This window comes from Sinocyclocheilus grahami, unplaced genomic scaffold (assembly GCF_001515645.1).
Source record: "Sinocyclocheilus grahami isolate Dianchi unplaced genomic scaffold, SAMN03320097.WGS_v1.1 scaffold540.1, whole genome shotgun sequence".
NCBI lineage: Eukaryota > Metazoa > Chordata > Actinopteri > Cypriniformes > Cyprinidae > Sinocyclocheilus > Sinocyclocheilus grahami.
The window spans coordinates 125567-148926 of record NW_015505719.1 but is presented as its reverse complement, the minus strand read 5'-3'; the positions used below and the strand labels follow the sequence as shown (position 1 = coordinate 148926).

General features: G+C 36.9%; 1 pseudogene; it reads left to right on the top strand.

Annotated features, from left to right (window-relative positions):
• The window catches only part of LOC107555605 (neuroblastoma-amplified sequence-like), a 197259-nt pseudogene that overhangs the window by 119545 nt on the left and 54354 nt on the right, over positions 1-23360 (top strand).

Genomic DNA, 23360 nt, shown 5'->3' with positions numbered 1-23360 from the left:
CATGACATGCTGTTGTAATAATTTCCATATAAATTAGTGAGTAATCATTCTAGATCCTGTTCTTCTGTCAAGGCCCTTAACCTGTTCATTTCTCTTCGTGGCAAACTAGATTACACTGAATTCAAATTCTTACTTAGCATAACGATTACAATAGTGTACAGTAGTAATGGAGGCTGTATACTGTAGAGGTCGAGAAGTGTGAGACCACATTATGAATCTGAGATTCACAATTTAGTTTAATCCTGGAAATAGAATGTTTTATGGTTGAATAAGTTGGTTTTGGTCAAAGACTTTGTATACGTGATGTCATTGTATAATTCATTTTCATGGAGAGAATGTGCCAAGTAGGATTCTACTTTGCATAGTTAAGCACTGTTTTTGCAGTCTTACTCACTGCTTTTTTTAACAGTATTGATTCATTGATTTTTGTTTCTATGTAGGCTGATCCTAGAGAGCTTATTCATCTTGTGACCAAGCATGTGACAGACCACGCTGGATGTGATTGGGGAGATGAGGAACTGCAGGCCTTGATTAGTCAATTGAGACTATACAGTGAGAGACTGCCAGATTTTACCTCAAGCTCAGGTGCTACAGGGACTCGGCCGTGGAGTTGATGTGCAGAGATTTAGCAGCGACAACCAGTACAAGAAAGAGACTATTCTGGGCCTGGCGGAGTAAGTACTGTGTGCCTGTGTACTATGCAAAAAAACATCTACTTTTTCTAGTATATAGTGACCTTAAAGGTCCCATATTGTCAAAACTGAAATTTCCTGGCTTTTTTCATGATAACTGAGGTCTAGGTGCTATTTAACTACCATATAAGTTTCAAAACAGTCAGTAAAATGCACACAGCCTGCATCAAGTAGCTGTGATTTTTCACGAACCGTTGTGATTCGTAAAAAGTTGACGTCAGAACTACAGTCACCGCCTTCAGTCACCACCCCGAGCACCGTCCACAGTCCCACTCTCCTTTTGCCAAACCCCCAGACAACATCGCGGAAACATGTCAAAATGTTAACTTTAACCCCGAAACCAGATCGGCCGACCTGTAATGTTACACTCTCACTCAAAGGATGGACGATCTGACAGGATTGTTACTATGAGGTGGATCACATCTAACGTGTATAGTAAAGACAAACTCACCGTGTCTATCTAGTCATGATGAAGATATATTTCAGCAGGCAACTATTTTTAACAGCTACATTATTGTTCCAGCCACAATTAATCACAACAATGTATATACAATTACAAATGATTATATATAAATTGTCAGTTTGTTGTTTTACACACATGCACACAGACATTATTTCATACACGACATAGTAATGAGATGCAAGAAACATGGACATATGGCAGGAAATCTGTACACGCGCCCATAACAACAAAAGACAATACTTTATTGAACCTTTTCTGATAATTAGTGTGCGCTGCAAATGCGAGCATTTTTGACTATCGTTTCTGTCCAGTCTGCTTGTTTTATCGCATTTAACCACAGCTGTCGTCGGTTTTTTTATCCGGCAGTGGCAGCAGATATGCGATTAAAATTTCTAATTTAAGGCTGTATTATGTCGATTCTGGCACCCAATATCACAACAAGATGATATTTTAAGCTCCTTATGTAGCTGAATCTGCGCTGGTTTGTATGGGCCGCCTCCAGTTTCCCCTTTGTTTTGCTGCCTCCAGCTAGCGCTGTGACGTCGGGTGACCCAAGTTACCTGTGGGGGCCTGTTCTCAGCAGAGCTCCTGAGAAATGAGCTGTAAAAATATATTGAGATGGTTTTTGGTACTTATACCGCAAATATATATTCTTAAGGACATCAAAACCTAAAATAAAACTCCAGAAAGGTGTAAAATATGTGAACTTTAAGAGAACAAGAGAGAATGTATATAATAAGGTCTATGTTTATTTCATATATGTTTTGTATATATTTGGATATCGCTGCTCATCTTTGATTATTTAATATTTTTCACATTTTACATTAATGGTAAAGTTATCTTTAACAGAACATTGTGAAGTGACCTTTTGCCTAGATTACAACTTTGCAGATGCTTGGCATTCACAATGAATGTGTCCAGAGTTGAAAGAGAATGACACACACATCCTGCAGCATTTAATCTGGCTGTCCTTTGAATATGACTTTCTGCTGGTCTCTGGAATAGAAGCTCATGTTTCAGGATTGATCTTTTGATCCAAACCAGAGTTTTGGCTTACGGAGCCTGAGACTCAGTTTTATGAGGAATCACAGATCTGGGGTGACTAAGGTCTAGCAAGATTTGCCATCGTCCAATACTTACTGTAGGAACTGCAGAATGAAGTTCCAGCAGCTCAGGGCAGATCTGATTTACAAGAGCAGCCAGAAAAGGGATCAAATCATTCTTTCAGAGCAAGACGGGTCTGGATTTTTAGAAATATGTTACACCTGGCCTTTGATGGGCTGCCTATTTGACCATGATTGGAAAGATTGAGGCACTGAATTTACCTAATTAAAACCTGAAGCTTGAGTGTTCTAAAAAAAAAGAGTTTAATTCAAAATGTAATTGAAATTCTAACTATCTAAGATTTACTAAAGATTTACTGAATACATGAGGCAATAAGAGCCACGGATGGAAAAACAAGTATAGAACTGCAACAGAATCTTGAGACTATGATATAACTAAAACCGCGGAGCTACAGTGGCTGGTGCTAAAACAGGGGAATGTGGGTTTTGCTGTTTTTGTTGTTGCTTGGCAGATGTTGTAAGATCTATCTTTCTAACGTTCTATCCAACTATCTATCTTTCGTTCTTTCTAACGTTCTATCTATCTTTCTGTCATTGTCTGTCTGTCTGTCATTCTATCTATAATTCTTTCTTTCTACCTCTTTATCTCTATCAGTCTCTCATTTAATCTGTTCTTTCTATCTGTTTATCTAGGACATTGGATGAGTGTACGGGATCTCTCGTTCTCTGCGGTACAGCATCACTCTCTGGGAAGTGCTCATGACGCACCTTGAGTTTCTGTTCACTGAGAGCGGGTAAGACACTCATACTCTCTCTCTCTCACTCACTCACTCACTCACTCACTCACTCACTCACTCACTCACACACACACACACACACAGCAGACTTTAGCACCTCTCACATTCAAGATTTACTGCACACACAACAATTTTTCAGAGAAATGAGCCTGCAAAACCTCAGTTAGAAGCAATGTCTTCCACAAGTAACAGTTTTTATTTCCTCGATGTGAAGGCCCCCAGCAGGTCAGAACCTTGCGACCCCTGCGCTCTAGAGGTGCAAACAGAAGTTTGCACGGATCGATTGCAGAGACTGGCTTCCAGGCAATCAGTTTGTGCGATTTTCCAGACCTACAGTTTAGTAGCAAAGGCTAGAAAGCTCTTTGTTTTTTTAAATAGTTTTGCAGTCAGTTTAATACAGCTTTGAAAATCCACACACAAACAACGTGCCACCTCTCCTGAGCTCGCTGCATGGTAAATTTGTCGCTGAATCATTGTTCAAAGCCTGGTCTAATCAACTCCCGCTCCATCTCTCACCGGGTTTAATCACCCTGAATCTCTCTCTCCCTCCCTCCACATAAACATGCACTCATTGACTTTGCTTATTTAGTACAGATTGCTTGGGTGAAACTTATTTACTTATTTACCCATTTTTTTCGCCTGTGAGAGTCCTTGCATGCTCATTAGCATCCCCAAGGCTTCTGTTTTATTTTGTTGGTTTGGTTTTTTCGTAGCTCTGTGTAGAACATGAAATCTCTAAAATTCCCCCCATCAAAGATGTTATCAAAGGAGAATGGCACCAGAGGGAGTTTGAGCAACTTTACTCAATTACTCAAAAGTTTTATTGTATTGCAGTTTCTGTTTGCTAATTTGTCAGCAAATAGGCTTTTCTGACTGATGAGGACTTGTAAACACATATTTTGTATCGTTTATGTTATTTACTCATTTTCCATGATTTGCATATGATGTGGTTATATAATGCTATTTCAAATGCATTGAGAAGGGGCAGTTCTTTGGTTTTTTTTCCCTGGTGGTTGATTTTGTTTATTATGTCCCAAGGCACAGCAGAGTTATGTAAATGCTTAGATTTATTTTATTACAATAGGTAATTTGGCCTATTAAGCGTCTTCCTCATTTTTGGCCAGATTTATTGATACATATTCACTCGAAATGTGAAAGAGTTCAACCCTTTTGTCATACTGTATGTGAGCTTTAAAGCAGTCAGTAATCAGGACAAACTGTGGGATAGGTTTCCTGAATCCTACATAGAACAGATGGTCAGTTCAAAATTATGTTTCTTTCTATGGACACCTGCTTTGTCTATATCCATTTTCCCTTGATGCCAGCCTGATTGTTCAGTCTGCACCAAGTCATGTTTTTTTCTCAGGTACTCTGTTGTCATATATTCAGTTTGGAGCCAAATAACATTGCAGTTTGCTTTAGTCAGTTTATTTTTGTGCACTGATCATTTGGCTAAGCCAGGTTCTTGTTAGTAATTTCAGTCATAGTCATGCTTTGGGCCACCTGAATGGGCTCTTCTCAGAATTAATTTAATGGGTTTTAGGAGCTTGAATAGGGTACTTGAGGTCACTCAGTTTTAGATATTTCCATTCGTTCCTTTTTTAATGCAGATTAATATACTGTAGGGTTTTGACCTTATTCTGCCCAGCGTGCTTTGTTAGGTGCACTGTGTACCCTGAGGATACTCTTACAAAACTCGGCATGAATGGCTTCAAATGGGTTTTTATTCCAATTTTCTTGATTCAGTAGAAGACCCCACACTGACTGCCATATAATGCATTAGCCTCTATAGCCGAATGCGTTTCGAGCCAGATTCTAATTGCTATTTCAAATTGGACAGATATTTTGTTGGCATTAAATGCCTTTTTTGCTTTCTTTTCCATTTTATTCATTAAGCTGAGGGTTGCACTAATTTTCAACCAAAGATGGAGGCGCACACATACGTTTGTAGCCTAGTTATACCCTGTATGCTGTTGGACTCTGTCCGCACCCTTGGAACGCCACTTGGCCAATCAAATTAGAGGACTGTAACTATTTGTTTTTATAATAATGTACATATACAGTGGGGAAAAAAGTATTTAGTCAGCCACCAACTGTGCAAGTTCTCCCACTTAAAAAGATGAGAGAGGCCTGTAATTTTCATCATAGGTATAGAGGAATTTACCAATTAATCCTTTAAAAATCCTACATTGTGTTTTTCTGGATTTTTTTTTCTCATTTTGTCTCTCATAGTTGAGGTATACCTATGATGAAAATTACAGGCCTCTCTCATCTTTTTAAGTGGGAGAACTTGCACAATTGGTGGCTGACTAAATACTTTTTTGCCCCACTGTATATTGAAAAGGGTCAGTGATAGTGCCTCAGCCTGCCCTTGAGTGAAGAATTCAGTTTGAATTCAGCCTCTGCTTCTGTGTCTCTCACACACACCCTTTATCTGTTCTTGGGTTTGTAATTGCAGCAGGAGACAGGATTAATGGCTGCTGTGTTTAGTGAAGTATTGATCCTGTTAAAAGCAGTTATTCTGTGTTAATAAGCAGACTGCAGTCAGAGGCTCCTCTTTCCCTCTTTATCTCTCCCCTGCCGCATTTCCTTCCTGTAATTTCTGTCCTACCTGTTTTGTCTCTGCTATCTTCTTTCTCTTTTCCTCACTTTGTTCTGGCCTGTTGTTGTTTTCCAGCTTGTGTTGCATTCCTCTCTCTGCATTGCTCTTTCTGTCTCTCTTTCTGGCCCCAGGACATCGTGCCTCCAGCCAGTATAGTCATATCCATTAAACATGAGTTAAGGTCCATAGGGGTTACGCTCTGTAGACAATGGATAGGTGTTGAGCTCTGTCCAAATGGCCACATGCACCCTGCAGCTCACTCATTTTGTTGCATTAACGCTGAATATGATTAGCTGTAACACAATAAGAACATGCAGGAATAGTGTTTACCTACACAAATGTTAAGACCTGTATGTACTCTATGAATGTTTCTGTACGTTTTGTCTAGAACAGTGGCACACTGGGACGCCGCAGGGGCTCGAATCCGTTGGTTCTGTAATCTAAAAGTGCCCTTCTGGTCATTAAACAAATAAATACATTTTTATAGATATTATTATTATTGGAATAGGTGTTGAACCAATCAAGATGATCTAAAGTGACATAGGCCACCATTGTGAAAACATAATAATCTGTGTTTCTTTAGCATCAATTCAGCATATTGCAATGATTTCTTTACGGGAGTAATGACTGCTGAAAATTCAGCTTTAAAATAGCATTTTTAAATATATAAAAATATAAAACAATTACTGTAATGTGTAATATTTCAAAGTTTGCTATTTTTACTGTACCTTTAATCAAATAAGAGACTTTTAAATCAACATTTAAAAAATCTTACTGACACCATGGTTCTAACAATAGAAACGTGATTTATGCCTCTAATATTCTATAGAACGTAATGGGAAAGTATAGCGTCTTATAGTAACTAATTTGCAGTGCTGCGCCCCCATATATTTCACCCATGTATTTTTTGCATATTTTAACACTAAATGTAATTAGAACTTCATCAAGAACCTATGAATGCATAAAGTGAACAAAAAACAGAGATTTACATTAAATACATTTTTACATTTGCATGTTTCATGTATCCATTAAAGAAAGCAATTAGCAGCAATAACAGCAGCGAAATACTTAGTTATTTATGTATATTTTCACTCACTTGCAGAAATGCTTCATTTGTGACATTTGTATTTCTGATGCTAGCACATTTCAGGTTCCTCCATCAGCATTTTAGTGGAGTTTATGTTAAGAATTTACTGTGTCATTTGAAAACTTTCACTTTTATTTCAACCGTTCGCTTATAGACTTGCTTGCATTTCAGATTGTTGTCTTGCATTGTCCAAAACAATAAAAAAAAAATGCCAATAACAATGTTAAAAATGTGCAAACAGAAAATACAGAAGCAAAGACTTTAAGTGGCCCTTTTCTCTGCCCCTGTGGAGGTCTGCGCAACCCACTTATCTGACTCCATTTTTTATTTCCTGTCCTGTTTGCGAGTCAGCGTGCTTTTTATGTCTTTTCCCTCTCTTTCTGTCTACGACTCTCTCCAACCCCTTCCCTCTCACACGTTACGCCCTCACATATAGCATCAGCAGACCTGCTGGATAAATGGACTTGGCAGTCACTGAAGGTTCGCGTAGTAATTTATTGATAACCCAACTCTATAAAACATTTCCATGCATCAGAATTGCTATGGGATATTTCTCTGGTGCAGTAAAGCTGTTTATCTTTACTGAAAAGCCATTCAATTAGAGCAAGGTGGAGGGCCAGTCCGCACGCCTGCTTATGAAGTCACCGTGGAGATAAATTATGGAAATCAGAGCAGCGCTAACATAAAACATGACACCCATAGAATTCAAACCTGACATCAGATTTATGGTAGGTCAGTAAACGCTGGCCATTGGCTATAATTCACTGCTTGAAAATTATAATTTTTTTTGGTCCTGGAAGTGGTCAAACCACAGTGAATAAAGTTTAATGGACTTTAAGTAGTTTGACGGAGTTCTTTTAGATTAAACAAAATCAATTCTCCAGCACGAGTGGGCCATCACAGCGTATTAACTACGACCTTAATGTACCTCATCTGGTTCGGGGGGCAATTGGGGGGGAAGATGCCTGTGCATTGCCTTAATTGATTTCTACAAGCAATTTGCAAAGGTTGAGTGATCACTGCTTCAACAGACCTTGGTTACAACTGCTCATTGTCTCGTTTCTTTCACCTTCCAGTCTTGCATCTCCATCCATCTCTCATTTCTGTCTTCCTTCAGGCTTTCCACCAAAAACATCAAGGACAGGATGGAGGCTCTGGGCCTGTTTGAGACTCTAAAGACAGACCCAGAGTCATTCTACACACACATGACTGAATTTGTGTACCCAAGTATAGCCGGAACAGACCAGCTCCGACTCCTCTTCTACTTCAATCTTTTGGAGAACTGCGGCTGCGCAAACTACTTTCCTCAGTCTGCTATGAAGCCAGACATGCACCTCAAACTGCTCAAGAAGCTCAAAGCCGTCGCCGTCGGTGAGTAACAGCCAAAATGTAAACAAATGGAGCAGATTTCATCACTTCCAAAATGGTAATAAGATTTAAAGATCAGATTTGAAAACTAAATCTTTACACTGTGAACAAAGCCTGTGTTGCAAAAATCATTTGTAGCCGGCAGTGAAATCACTGTAAAATTGTTGTAAAGAAAAGAGGATTCAATCAATACCTAGCCGACCTGGTAACACAAATGAAGCGATAAATCCGCTCCTGCTTGCAAGCATGTCAAACAACACCATAACCAGAAATGTCCCATGTAATGACACATCTCTCTCCAGCTGAGCAACAGGAAATGGGTCACTGAGCTGTGAGGGTGTCAACGAAAGTAATAGAGGAATGTTACTTAGACCGCATACAATACATTTTTGTTCTTTTCTGATAAAACAAATATTATTGTGAAGTACATGAGACTTGGAGTGAGGTTTGAATGAGTTCATTAGCTACCTCTCTCTCTCTCTCTCTCTCTCTCTCTCTCTCTCTCTCTCTCTCTCTCTCTCTCTCTCTCTCTCTCTCTCTCTCTTTCCAGTATTGGGGCATTGCATGTGAAACAGGTGATAATGGTAAACTTAACAGGGATCATTCACTCATAGCTGCATGCGAGTTATGTACTTACGTGAATTGTTATCCAGATTCACAACTGGTGCGCATACCCATTAATTAGTTCTAAATATGATTACATGTGCCTGCAGTTAGTAATTACTCACATATGCATACACACACATATATAGCGAGACAGAGAGAACTACTGTTAAATTTTGGGTCGGTAAGAATTTTTTCTTTTTGAATGAAATTAGACGGAGCAAGGATGCATTAGGTTTATCAAAAGTGACAGTAAAGACATTTATTATGATACACAGGATTTCTGTTTCAAGTAAATGCTGTATTTGTGAACTTTCTATTCATCAAAGAAACCAGAAAAAGATCCATCACAGTTTCCACAAAAAACATTAAAGGGATAGTTCACCCAAAAATTCATTAATTACTCACCCTCATGTAATTTCAAACCCGTAAGACCTTCGCTCATCTTCGGGACAAAAAATTAAGATATTTTTGATGAAATCTGAGAGCTTTCTGACCCTGCATAGACAGCAACGAAACTACCATATTCAAGGCCCAGAAAGATAGTAAAGACATCATTAAAATAGTCCTTCTGACATGGAAGAGAACAGTTGTTGAATGAAGTTGTTATTTTTGTTTTCTCTGGATGCAAGAAGTATTCTCGTAGCTTCATAAAATTAAGGTTGAACCACTGATGTCACATGGGCTATTTTAATGATGCCCTTGTAACGTGGTAGTTGCATTTCTGTCTATGCAGGGTCAGAGAGCTCTTGGATTTCATCAAAAATATCTTACTTTGTGTTCCGAAGATGAACGAAGGTCTTATGGATTTGAAACTACAGGAGGGTGAGTAATTAATGACAGAATTTTAGTTTCTGGGTGAACTACTGTATCCCTTTAAGCATCACAACTGTTTTCAAGCATAATATAATGATTACTGAAGGATCGTGTGGTACTGAAGACTGAAGTAATGGCTTTTAAAAATTCAGCTTTGCTGTCACATGAACTAATTACATTTTAACATACATTATTAAATAGACATTTTTTAAAGATTTCTTCGCAATATCACTGTTTTTACCATATATTCAATCCACTACAAGCAGACATGGTGAGCGCAAGAGTGTTCTATTTTTTATTTTTTTTAATCTTATCAGTGCCAAACGTTTGAACAGTATACCGCCTATAATTCATGGTCTTATACTAAAATATTTTAGTTCTGAGTTGATTTGTGTCACTTCTTAAATATCATAAAAGTACCTTAAATAAGACGTCTGAAAAGGCGTCATTCTTGAACTAATGACGTCTGCTTGTTTAAACTTGATAATCTTAGAGAAAGTGTTTTGAGAGGACAGGAGGGGAGATTTCACACCACACTCTCTTCTGTCTCAACTCATACCTTCCCTTTTAAACACTCACACTTAGTAGGCACCAAAAACACTCTGTCGCATACATGTTCCCAGACAGTCCTGTAAAGACTGTTCATAGCATCTGCCACAACCCAAGGGAGAGAGATAGCACCTTTTTTTCCACATCTCTGTCTGTTAGAATGTATGTGTGTGTGTGTGTGTGTGTGTTAAATGCCCTTCTGGCCCCTGTCGTGAGATGGGCCCATTCTCAGAGGCAGGTGTTTCAATATTTAATGCCCTGATGAGGCCTTGTGTGTCAGTGTAATGTAGTCTGTCTGACTTGATATATCCTGGAGGCATGCCAAGTCTACACCTATTCACATATATTGACACAAATAGAAACCACATAAAAGCTTGAAACTACAACAAATGTCCAATATATTTTGGATTAGCAGAGATGGAGAAAGTATTCTCAAATTTCACATTGCAGATTCCAGTGTGTCAGATTGCCCCTATACTGTGACCGCATGGTCACAAAAGGTCAGTGTGTTCAGTGAACTGGTGAATAATGTGCAAAATAGCTTTTTTGTAGGCTTAAAGGTATGTGCCTGTACATAAATTGATTAAAGACATAGAACTCACCCATCCTGAAAAATATTAATTGCAGAAGAAAGTGTGACAACTAGCCCCAGCCTGTATTCTATGTGTTGCTATGTCTTGTTCTTTAGGTCTGGACTATAAGAAGTTGACAGATGAGGATTCCGATACTTTGAAAGCTCTGGAGCCGGTACTGACCAGCCAGAATGTCCTGTCAATCTCCAAACTGGCCCCTCGAATCCCCCTGAAGGGAGGTGGAGAGCTTACCTCTAGTGCTGTACATGCCACCTGGCTTCATAAACTGTTCTGGGAAGGGGATCAGCATGTGCTGAAAAAAGCCCCCCAGAGTGATCACGACTTCCTGCATGCCTATGACACCTGTGCCAAATACTTTGACCGACTTCTGCCTGTAGATTCTGTTAACTTCTTGGATGTCATTACCTTTTCCCCTGAAGCAGCCAATAAGGTGAGTCTAATGCAGAAAATGAGTTCTACTCTCCTCTCAAATCCTCTCATAAAAAATATTTGACAAAAATTCCAGTGAGTACAAGACAAGATTATAAATGTATCTATATCTATAAGCAAATAGCTGTGGTTTTATTTTAAATACAGTCAGTCAAATGCATGATCATTTCAATTATTCCCTTCTTGTATTTGCTTTCCGCCCATTTGACAGCTTAATGGAGGATTAGGAGGGCCACTTAAAACTAAAAATGTAAAATTGATTATCAGTGTATTACATAAAAAAACATAAATAAATGAAAAAATATATAATAAAGTATTTAAAACAAATATTTTAATTGCAATTTAAAAGTGCAATTAAAAGGATTTATTAATGTACTCTTTTATTGTTATATTGAACAAATGTTTTAAAACAAATAAATGTAATTGTTTTTGTCCATTTGAATAGTTTATTTTACTGTTACATTTAACTGTTACATATCAATTTATTAAATTTAAAATGTATTTTTTATTTGAAAAATAAATATGTAAATGTTAACTTTTTTAAAAACGTTTTAATTTGACCAATCAATATATGTTTTGCCGCTGCCTTTTCCATTTAAAAATGCACCTTTAAAGTGAGTATTAATGTATTTTCTACATTGTATCCACTTAATAGCATCAAATCAGAAATGCTCTCATAGACTCCACACTGCCAGATTGACATGTTTATAGTCTGTTGTACAATTAACATGAATCATTCAAATCAACACATGCACATGTATATGCCATAAGTTATGTATATGGTGTGTTCAAAGACTTCTCTGGACATGTTCATGTCTACTAAGTGCTGTTTGATGTTTTAGCACCTCTCATTTCTTCCTGTCTCTCACAGATGGCTTCATTTTCTATTTATTCTGCCTGCAAGTCAAACATCCACGTGCATACAAAAAAGACACATCCTAAATGAGCCTCTGTAATCAAAAGGCTAATCGCTGATGCTCAGTGGCCCCTGGAGTGTTCAGATGATGTTATTGTAATGATTGTTATGTTGATATAATGTTATAATGATTAGAGTTTGCAGAAAGCAAGTTACAAACACTCATTGCCATAAACACACACCCACTCCCACCATTAAGTTGAGAGCGGCATTGATTTGGTGCTCAAGAATACCGTAGGGAAAAACAACCAATGACATCTGCCATGCTTCTGCCGTAGACTGTGTGTGAACCGTGAGTAAGTACAGTTAACGTATGTGTATGTAAATTACAGCAGGAGAGCGTAAGAGGGGAGTGTTGGAGGTAAACAGTATAAGATGAATCCAGGCATGTGAAGTGTTCTCAGCGAGATGAATCTGGATGAGAAATGGGATGAGACCGAATTATGCGACAACATTACTGTTAGAGATTATAATAGTAGATATGCAGCAGAATAACGGCCCATTGCTGACTGAATGTTATTATAAGCAGAAAAGCATGAGCATGTTTCTCCATTTTAGGTTGTGGGCCAATTCTGGGTAGTTTCTGCAATATTGGGTCACCTTTGTGTGACTATTAAAAGCCATTTAGAATTTAGATTTATTCACTATTATTATGGGGATTATTTATTACAATAACAATGATGAAAAACTGCTTGAACATGTCATGTTCCCACATCCATAACTTCATGGATAGTTTCATGACGTTTCTGACGTTTTGAACAGAATGCAAAATAGGGATGTACAGATAAACTAGTCAATCTCACTAATCAGTTGGTTGGTGGAAAACTAGTTTATATTTTTGATTAATTATAGTTTTGAACCATATTTATTGTTAAAAGTGCTAAACAAATCAATTCAAATTCAACTGCAATTGTTTCACTTCAGGTTTATACATGAAAATATTTTCCATATAATATTTAAATAATTTACTTTAGATATAATAAAATGTGGGTAACACTTAAAGCCTTTATGTATAACTGGATTATAAAAAGTCGTTTTAATTATGCCTTGTAATGCACCTTATAATGCATTGTACAATCTCATGAATAATTGTAACCACAGTTAATACATTATAATACTTATCAATTAATTGTTACACTATGCATTTTAAATTTGGTTATAATTATTTACGACAAGATATTACAACGCACATTATGAATAATTATAATGCTTTAAACTCTTTAATAATCCTTTATTAGTCATTATACATAAATGCTTTAAGTAAAGTGTTGCCAAAATGTCAATATAATAAAGTGGCATTGGTTTTTTATATACCTTTATAATGAAATAGAAAATGTATATTTCAAATAAATGCTGTTCTTTTGAACTTTATATCCATCAAAAATGCAATGTATTGCAGTTTCCACAAAAATAGTAAACAGCTCGGCTGTTTTTGATGATAATAATAAGACATTTCTTGAGCACTATTTCAGCTTATTCTAATAATTTCTAAAGTATTATTTTGTGTGTATTAAAATCGAAAATTTATTAAATTAGAAAATAGTTTTATAAATTGTGATTATATTTGACATTATCACTGTTTTACTGTTTTTTGATCAAATAAATGTGCATAAATGAGCAAAAGAGACTTATCTTATCGGCCCCAAACGTTGTAATCGTAGTTTATATATTATATATTGCAGTGGCGTTCCGTCCATATAAACTGCGAATGCTCCGCATACCCAGGCCATTTGAGAGAATAAGTTCACGGGATAATTCATATAAACATGATTATAAATTGATCCCTTGTCATTTGAAATGTAACTTAAAGCTTAAAGAGTTAGGAAAAAGTACGTAAAAAATTTTTTTTTGCCAAACGGCAGTATTTTTCTGTAAATCTTCATCAGTTAATGGTTGCTTCCGGGTGAGCGGATTCTCCGCAGCCTTCTCGCCTCCGCTCTGTTGCTATGACTCTTCAGGATTATAGCGTGTTCTCAGTGATTTGCTCAGATTTAATGCGCGAGGTAAACTGTCAGCAAAGCGCTCGCCCAAGCGGAAAAAATGTGCTGTTGCTGCCAGATCTCGATTGCCGAAAATTACATTGTGTTTGATGCAAAACCAACTCGACTAAATCAAAAGAAAAAAAACACTAGCTGTATATTTTTATTTTCTCAAGCAAAGCCAATTTTAAAAGTCCACTGAACAACTTACATTTTTGGTCATAGACAACGTATGTTGAAGATATACGTTACTGTCAACGTTATTGCCTAAGCGGTAAAAAAAAAAAAGAAGTTTATAAAAATGTGGGCTATATAAAATTGTAATAATAACAAACATCATATTGTTTTGCATATGCTCGTGTCGCTTACAGCTGAAGTCCTTCTCTGATTTTATTATTGTTTGCAAGGTTGCAACGTTACTTTGCAATATTTTAAATACTTTTGGGTATTTTGCATGGTCTGTTATTGGAGTGTCACACGGGTGGGAGTTTTAACTCCTATTCACTGTGAATAAAAAAAATATTTATCTGATGCAGAGAGACATAGGCTATAGACCGAAGGAATCCCCCCATCTCCCCACCCTCTGATTACGTATCATAACTTAACGACGTGTAAACATTATTTGGCGGTTTTTACTTGGAAAACCAGCTATATCTTTCTTGCATTCGAATAACAATGGCAAAAACTGAAACGATAGAAGGATTGGAGATGAATTTCATTTACAAACAAGGTAGGAAATGTGCATACTTTTAAATCGACACCTGCCACGGTGTTTCTTATTTGTCATCTGTGGTCTTTTTTGAGTGTCCTAAAAGCGATGGGTGGGTGGTCTTATCACTCAGCATACCCCGTTAAAAAAGTCACTGCTCGCCACTCTGATATATTGTATATTAATATTATAATCATTTATTTTAATGTATATGAAAATAAATAGCTGCTTTTATATAGGAAAGGGTGTCTTCGTATTTGTTAAGCTGATATAAAAAAAATATTGAACATTAAAAAAAAACTTTAGATTTAACATATTTCTTTTGTGTGTTTTCTGTATCTCTAGCTCTCTGTAGAGGCCAGGCTGGAGATCACGAAGCGTGCACAGAAGGCTCTAAAAGTCATTAGCAAGAAGAGTAAGAAAAAGGGTAATGATGACAGAAGTGAGAACTCCGCCTCCAGCTTTGACTCCACCCTCACTCACATACAGCAGTCACTTGCCCATCTAGAGACTCTGAGCCTCTCCTTCCCTCTGTCACTCAAGACAAGCCAAGAGGTAATTTCTCAACACACATACAAAATGTACTAAATTTTACTCTGCTCTTGTGATTTGACCATCTAAGATGGATGATAACTGTAAGCATGGCCTTAAATATTATGTAAGTGCCCATGTTGCTTGCCCTTTTTCTCTCTCTTTCTCTCTTTCATGCTGTTTTCCTCCCCCTTGATAATTTCTCACTTTCCTGACCTGTGTGACAGTGCTGTGATTGATTGGCAGGTTTGTAGCTGGTGTCCTGTCTGCAGGATAGTAGCAAGCAGTCCGTGTCAGCCTGTGGTTTCTTAAATGCACACATGGAGCCATTTGTATATGGAAATATATGGATTCATTTTTACAGTGCACACTTATCAAGCAGATACTGCCGCATCTCATTACCGACACACCTTCACCATGTCACACGACGTGCTCCCAGAGGAATGTGCACGATCGCAGAAACTGCAGTATAAATCTCTGTTCCAGTTGCCTTGCTGCCTGCAACCTACCAGTGTAGGAGAGTCACTAAATGAAAGTAGCAATGCTGCTAACTTAAATTAACAATGATATGCAAGTAGTGACAGATCTTTTCTTCCATATTTCGATGTACATCTTCAGTGTAATGGATTATCGAAAAAGAAAAACTTGGACTTGGTTCTATCCATGGGTTGGTGATTAGATTTTGAGATGTGGGCGTTGCACTCAAAGATGTTTTTGAAATAGTGTAGATTTTCCATTAAAAAGCTGCTTTATGAAAAGAACAGCAGATGGATATTTGACTCGCAATTGATTTATAATATATTAGCATTGTGCTAAACTATTAGAGCAATACTCTTATAATTATAAAAAAAATACTAATATTTGCTAAAAGATCATTGCTAAATAATCAGTTTTAATCATATTGAATCATTTCTGATCATGAAATGTTTTTTTTTTCATCTCATTCTTCAAATTGTTGCAGTTGTATTGAGATAAATAAGCTGAGATTGCTTACTCTGCTCAAAGCTGCATTTATATGATAGAAAATACAGTAAAAACTGTTATATTGTGAAATATTACACTTCAAATTAATAATAATTAGTGCTGTCTTAACTAGTCAACTTGAAAATGTAACTACAACATGATTCAAGTAACTTTTTCTTTATTAACCCTCTTTTTAAAGAAAATTCTATTCCAAGTGCACCACACATGAAATTGTCAACATGATGTAAATGTTAAACAAATCACTTGTTAAATATCTTTGCAGGAAAGATGCATGAACTACAACTAATTAGGCTATTGTACAAACTTGTCTTATTATGTGTTCAGAAATAATACGAGGAAAATGCTTTAAAAATCACATGTGAGCGGTTAATCACGTGCGCCGACATGCGGTTGGATCGTTCTTTTCTCTTTACTGTCATCACCGGCATATTGTCAAAGTGTCTAATTCTAACATTTGGTAATATTTCTATTCAAAATCGCGATTCCTCGATTTCTAAAAAATAAAATCGTGGCAAAACATTAAATTACTCGATAAAATTGGGAAAATCGCCCAGCCCTAATGTAAATATTTTCAAAAAATGAACTGTATGTGTGTGTATTTATATATACATAATACATATACACAGCACACACACATATTATGTAAAGAAAAACTTTTATTTTGGATGCGATTAATCGTTTGACAGCACTAATAATAATTCTAAATCTTAACTTCTATTTTAATCTTTTTCATAATGTAATGTATTCCTTTGGCAAAACTTATTTTTCAGCATAATAACTCCAGTCTTTAGTGTCGCATGATCCTTCATAAATCATTCTAATATGCTGATTTGGGGCTTAAGAAACATTTCTTATTAATAATGTTAAAAACTGTGATACATTTTGGAGGATTATTTGATTTTTGATTAAATACATCCTTGCTTAATAAATTAATTCATATTTTTAACAAAATATCTTACTGACCCCAAACTTTTGAATGGCAGTGTATGTCTGGCTGGAATGCTAGGAAACATAATAATGTTTTAGGAACAGCTTTTGAGCCAGGAATGACGCCTAAAAAGGCTGCCTCGGTAGGGAGCTCACTAGGTTTGGAATTTTGTGTGTGTGATGAGCTTGTGCCTCACGATTCTCAGCAACCCAACAAATTGTTTTGTTCCTTGTCCTCATGTGTACCGCTACAGTATGTCTCTCTGTCTTACTTTAGGCTTTGTTTTTGTCTCAGCACATATTACTCATTGATTACTGCCAGAGAATGGGGAACATAAAGAGAGGTAATGTTTTCCCGGCATGATTTGAAGTTTATGTCTTTGTATTCTTGTCTTTTTTTAGGAGCTCTTGCAGAAGTACAGTTGCAATTATGACCTGTCCAGATCCGAGCAATCTAAGGTGCGCCATCTGGCCGTCACAATGGCCATGGACGGACAGCCCCTCGAATGAATCCAGCAGCTGCTCGCAGTCAGCGTGGGAACGAGTGACCTGTCGCCGAAGACCGTAGTCCTGGACGCAGTGGAGTGAATCATAACTGCTCTCAGGTACGATGAGCTGCAGTTGGACGATTTCTCTTTGCCGATGTCATTTTCTTAATATCACCCTCATTTTCTCTCTGTCTGTTTTATACTCTCGCTAGTACTGCTATCTCTGTCTCTCTTTCCCTCTCCCAGTCTGTCTTTATGGCCTATACCTCTATTAACCTGTGTCAGGCTGGATGTGTTTTTGCTTGATTGAGTTAAACACAGCACTGGCCTCTGCCCTGGCCTCTAATCTCTCTCCTTTACAGCTTGCGTTCTCTCTTTTTCTTACCTTTCATCTCCTGCTTTTAGGAGGTCACCACCTTCCCTGCTGGCTGGTTCTTAATAACACTGTGTCCTTAGTAATACTAGCAATTCAGAGAGAGCAGGTAGTGCTAGCTTAGATTTCTCGAACCAATCTCTGATTTTCCAACACAACTTGTGAAACTTTTTAAGGCAGTTATTGTGAACTGATTTTTTAAGGTTTCGGACCAAACTGCCAACTTTTAAGAGCCCAGAGGTCTGGACAAACTGTTACCGTGATTAATAATTTGACTTGGTGTCTCATTCAGCAGGTTTCAAGTATTGAATCTTGCATCTATGCAGCCAAATTTTTTTTCTGTGTAGATTTCCGTGTAGATCTTCACATGAGAAAAACTTTCATTAGTCAGAAGCATAATGGAGGATGACCATATCAGCCAGTATTGGATCATATATCATATATTTATGACCCTGGACTACAAAACCACTCTTAATTCACATGGGTATATTCGTAGCAATAGCCGACAATACATTGCATGGGTCAAAATTATAGATTTTTCTTTTATGCCAAAAATCATTAGAATATTAAGTAAAGATCATGTTCCATGAAGATATTTTGTAAATTTCCTACCGTAAATATATAAAAACTTCATTTTTGATTAGTAATATGCACTGCTAAGGACTTTTGGACAACTTTTAAAGACAATTTTCTCAATACTTGGATTTTTTTACACCCTCAGATTCCAGATTTCAAATAGTTATATCTTTATAAATAGTTATATACCAGGGTCACATATAACCAATCAGTGAGTATTGGATATTCAATTGTGCATTCTTATTTTCAGCATTCTTATATTGCCTAAATTCACCTCTAGCCTTCAAAAGTTTTTTTTAGACAGTATAAGTGACTACTAGTATTTCATAATAATGAATGAGTCAGTAGTATGAACTTTTAATATTATTTTGAATTAACTATTATGCATTTTAAAATGTTAGCATTTTAAACAATGTGAAACAAAGTTGCATTATAAAACAAAAATGAAGAGATATTTAATAGTGAAATCATTAAGATTTAATATTTTAGCACTGTACTAACTCGTGTTCTATTGTTACATTTTATAAATGACCAATGTACTTAATTGGTAGGAAATATAAAAATATATATATACAGTGGGTACGGAAAGTATTCAGACCCCCTTAAATTTTTCACTCTTTGTTATATTGCAGCCATTTGTTAAAATCATTTAAGTTAAATTTTTTTTCCTCATTAATGTACACACAGCCCCCCATATTGACAGAAAAACACAGAATTGTTGACATTTTTGCAGATTTATAAAAAAAAAAAAAAACTGAAATATCACATGGTCCTAAGTATTCAGACCCTTTGCTGTGACACTCATATATTTAACTCAGGTGCTGTCCATTTCTTCTGATCATCCTTGAGATGGTTCTACACTTTCATTTGAGTCCAGCTGTGTTTGATTATACTGATTGGACTTGATTAGGAAAGCCACACACCTGTCTATATAAGACCTTACAGCTCACAGTGCATGTCAGAGCAAATGAGAATCATGAGGTCAAAGGAACTGCCTGAAGAGCTCAGAGACAGAATTGTGGCAAGGCACAGATCTGGCCAAGGTTACAAAAAAATTTCTGCTGCACTTAAGGTTCCCAAGAGCACAGTGGCCTCCATTCCTTAAATGGAAGACGTTTGGGATGACCAGAACCCTTCCTAGAGCTGGCCGTCCGGCCAAACTGAGCTATCGGGGGAGAAGAGCCTTGGTGAGAGAGGTAAAGAAGAACCCAAAGATCACTGTGGCTGAGCTCCAGAGATGCAGTTGGGAGATGGGAGAAAGTTGTAGAAAGTCAACCATCACTGCAGCCCTCCACCAGTCGGGGTTTTATGGCAGAGTGGCCCGACGGAAGACTCTCCGTGCAAGACACATGAAAGCCCGCATGGAGTTTGCTAAAAAAACACCTGCAGGATGGTGAGAAATAAGATTCTCTGGTCTGATGAGACCAAGATGGAACTTTTTGGCCTTAATTCTAAGCGGTATGTGTGGAGAAAACCAGGCACTGCTCATCACCTGTCCAATACAGTCCCAGCAGTGAAGCATGGTGGTGGCAGCATCATGCTGTGGGGGACAGGACGACTGGTTGCAATCGAGGGAAAGATGAATGCGGCCAAGTACAGGGATATCCTGGATGAAAACCTTCTCCAGAGTGCTCAGGACCTCAGACTGGGCCGAAGGTTTATCTTCCAACAAGACAATGACCCTAAGCACACAGCTAAAATAACGAAGGAGTGGCTTCACAGCAACTCTGTGACTGTTCTTGAATGGCCCAGCCAGAGCCCTGACTTAAACCCAATTGAGCATCTCTGGAGAGACCTAAAAATGGCTGTCCACCAACGTTTACCATCCAACCGACAGAACTGGAGAGGATCTGCAAGGAGGAATGGCAGAGGATCCCCAAATCCAGGTGTGAAAAACTTGTTGCATCTTTCCCAAAAAGACTCATGGCTGTATTAGATCAAAAGGGTGCTTCTACTAAATACTGAGCAAAGGGTCTGAATACTTAGGACCATGTGATATTTCAGTTTTTCTTTTTTAATAAATCTGCAAAAATGTCAACAATTCTGTGTTTTTCTGTCAATATGGGGTGCTGTGTGTACATTAATGAGGAAAAAAAATTAACTTAAATGATTTTAGCAAATGGCTGCAATATAACAAAGAGTGAAAAATTTAAGGGGGTCTGAATACTTTCCGTACCCACTGTATATATATATATTTTGCCTAAATTCCCTTGAAGCATTCAAAACTTATGATTTTAATTTATTATAGGCTGAAATTGATATCTAAATTTCATTATATTAGTATCTTCCATAATCCGTTGTCGACCATGAAAATAATTGTCATCTTATCAGATTCAAACAAAATTGTATTATTGACACATCCCTGCGTTTCATCACTTATTTGTATATATGTATATATATATGTATAAATATATATTTTTTTTTATTTCCTTAATTTTTCATGCGCTCAATACTTCTGAAAGATTTTACTTTTATTTTTCAGTTTTTTGTAAATCTCCAAGACCATCAAAGAGTGGGAACCCGTCTTTCTACACCTCCTGATTAGTCATACTGCTTCGTGAGTCTGTGTTGATCAGACGTTTCAGCTCAATCCGTAATCAAGCAGGATTAGTGAAGGTCTCCTGAATCAGAGAAAACGATGGTCAGAAAAATGAAGATTGATTACAGTTTGCTTTTATTCAAATGCAGCCTGCCCCTTTTCTCTATGCTGGAGTGATTCATATTCTAGGTAATTGCTTAAAACTAAAGCGTGTTTCTGTCTTCTGCTGCTAATTACTGTTTTGCAGAGGTGGGCAAATGAATCATTAACAAAGAAATGATTTGGGCACAGGGAATTGTCAAACTATTTTGCAAAGTTTATTTCATCAAACTGTATTCTCTGCTTTACTCAGCTTTCTTGTGACCTGTTCTTTTTTTAAGAAGTTGGAAATCTTTTTTTAAACGGAATCTGTGGTCTACAAAGCTGCTCATGATTGATGTTTATATCTGGGGAGTAAAAGATTATGGTTATGTTTCATGTATAAATAATCCTTTAGAAACACAATGTTCCTCCAAGGACACTGGTGTATATATGTGTGTGCGGTTGTGTTTAGTGAATTTTAAAGTCCCACTCTCCTTTTGCCAAACCCCCAGACAACATCGCGTCCATGCCATTGCTGAGCAACGACAACACCGAAACATGTCGAAAAGGTTAAATTTAACCACGAAACCAGATCGGCTGACCTGTAACGTTACACTCTCACTCAAAGGATGGACGATCTGACAGGATTGTTACTATGAGGTGGATCACATATAACTTGTATAGTAAAGACAAACTCACCGTGTCTAACTTAGTCATGTATATACATTTAAATTTCAGCAGGCAACTATTTTTAACAGCTACATTATTGTTCCAGCCACAATTAATCACAACAGTGTATATACAATTACAAATGATTATATATGAATCGTCAGTTTGTTGTTTTACACACATGCACACAGACATTATTTCATACACGACATAGTAATGAGATGCAAGAAACAGACATATGGCAAGAAATCTGTAGACGCGCCCATAACAATAAAAGACTATTCTTTTCTGATAATTAGTGTGTGCTGCAAACGTGAGCATTTTTGACAATTGTTTCTGTCCAGTCTGCTCGTTTTATCGCATTTAACCACAGCTGTCGTTGGTTTTTTGTCTGGCAGTGGCAGCAGATATGCGATCAAATTTCTAATTTGAGGCTGTATTACATAGATTCTGGCACCCAACATCACAACAAGATGATATTTTAAGCTCCTTATGTAGCCGAGTCTGCACTGGTTTGAATGGGCCGCCTCCAGTTTCCCCTTTGTTTTGCTGCCTCCAGCTAGCGCTGTGACGTTGGCTGACCCTAGTTACCTGTGGTTGGCCTGACTGTGCGTCACTCAGAAAACAACAGGCCAATCAGAAGAGAGGCTCATGAATATTAATTAGACGGGCCAAAATCGACCTGTTCTCAGAAGAGCTCCTGAGAGAGGAGCTGTAAAAATATATTGAGATGGTTTTTGGTACTTATATTGCAAATATATATTCTTAAGGACATAAAAACCTAAAATAAAACTCCAGAAAGGGGTAAAATATGTGACCTTTAAAGGAAGGTTTTAAGTTTTTGTAGTCTTTTTATTTTTATACATTTTTTTTCTGGACTATTTGATGAGTATAAAGTTCAAAAGAACAGCATGAATTTAAAATAAATTTAAAATCTATTTTTTTTTACATTTAATTATAAAAAAATAATAATCTTAATGACCCCCAAACGTTTGAATGCTATGGTAGTTCTGTATGTGGAATATTTTAAGTATTAGTATCATAGAAAATTCATTGACATCTTTCTAATCTTTGTATGATTGTTGTAATAGCATTACGATCAGAATGTAATATTTTAGATGATTGAAAGAGAACTAATTCATGTTGAAATTAAAAACAAACCCTCTAAACTTATTATAACAGGAGTACCAGAGGAATGTCAGAGCAATTCTTCGAATTTAACAGTACATGAACATTTTAATGATGCTGTAGCAATAAAATGGGCTGCTGTGCAGATTACAAGGGCAAAGCAGAAAAATGTGTCCCAACTATAGCGCTCTGCTAATTAAAGTCTGAAAATAAATCACTTATTGTTTTATACAGCACATCCACTGACTGTGGTTTGATACAGTTGTGGGAATCCAGCTGAAGTAAATAATATTATATATTATAAAAAAGATGTTGAAACATGAATGATTTGGAAGCAACACAACAGAAATTTGTCATTCCCAACGAAGCATCGCTCATGTTATATTAACCTGTGATA